This window comes from Octopus bimaculoides, chromosome 10, assembly GCF_001194135.2.
Source record: "Octopus bimaculoides isolate UCB-OBI-ISO-001 chromosome 10, ASM119413v2, whole genome shotgun sequence".
NCBI lineage: Eukaryota > Metazoa > Mollusca > Cephalopoda > Octopoda > Octopodidae > Octopus > Octopus bimaculoides.
This window is the reverse complement of record NC_068990.1, coordinates 90,211,768-90,213,115: the sequence shown is the minus strand read 5'-3', so window position 1 is coordinate 90,213,115 and position 1,348 is coordinate 90,211,768.

Genomic DNA, 1,348 nt, shown 5'->3' with positions numbered 1-1,348 from the left:
ACACATTTCTGTTGCAAGTTTCTTATTATTTCATTCTTTCATTCTGTACGCATTAATGTAATTTTTTTTTCTTTTGTCGTTTCAATGCAACAGTCTGCAGGTTGTTATGAAGGAAAGATTATGAAAATATATTTATCGATACATAGGAAAACCTATAGAGACTGAACTAACAAAACGATATACAGGGACGAGAAAGCGGCGAGATGGCAGGAATGTTACAACGCTGGGTGAAATGCTTAGCAATAATTCGTCGGTGTTTACGTTCTGAGTTCAAATTCCATCGAGGTCGACTTTGCCTTTCAACCTTTCGGGGTTGATAAATTAAGTACCAGTTGCGTATTGGGAGTGATCTAATTGACTGGCCTCCTTCTCTACCAAATTTTGGGCCTTGTGCCTAGAGTAGAAAAGCATATACAGGAAACAGAAGGAAGCAGTTATAATCCGCTTCTCGTGCTTTCATTAATGAAGTTAATACAGAATCCGCTAATTTCAGAAAAAAATCTAACCCGAGAAAACAGTACATAAAAGAAAACAAGAATAACCTACAGGTCAGCAAAGTCTACTATGAAAGGCATTGCATTCATGCAATCAATCAGAATGTATTTCGATCATTTTCTCGTTCGCTACACACACAAAAAAAGACATTCGTGCACAAATCTTATACTAAAGCGCATGTACGCACTAACGCCTGATCGATCTCATAATAAAACTCCCAAATGAATGCTCATGTCAGAATTTGGTTCACTGCAAGAGAGATCATTAGTGTATGGAGCCATTTAATTAATTGCATCAAACAAACTTTTATTCCAATATTCCCATTGCCGAAAATCCAAATATAACACCAAACAACAAAACAAAAAAAAGTTCAAATATCTACTGCTTCACTCATGCCTTAATTCTGTCATTCAGACAGCCATCAATCACTGACTCTTGACTTCAATGAGTCACTTACTCAATAACCATCCACTCATGAATACTCAATCACAAACTCTCTGGCAAATACTCACAGATTCAACAAAACAATCAGTGTCTTTCACTGACTCACTCAGTCATTTTTTTCAATCACCGACTTCATTAGTTCTTCCCGCTTTCCCTCAGAGCTCATTCTCATGGTCCTGAACTTATTCTTTCATTCGCTCACTCACTCAATTGACTTATTCGCTTACTCATTCGTTAATCCTCTCACTCGATCATTAACTCACTGACTCGCTAAACGCTCATTCACTCAGCCAATGTCTCACTCATTCAGTTTCCTGCTGCTAGGCTCCCTCATTCAGTCATCAACATTCACTCATTCCTTAAATCATGCACTCATCCAGTCAATCCTTCATTCACTCATTCACCCCCC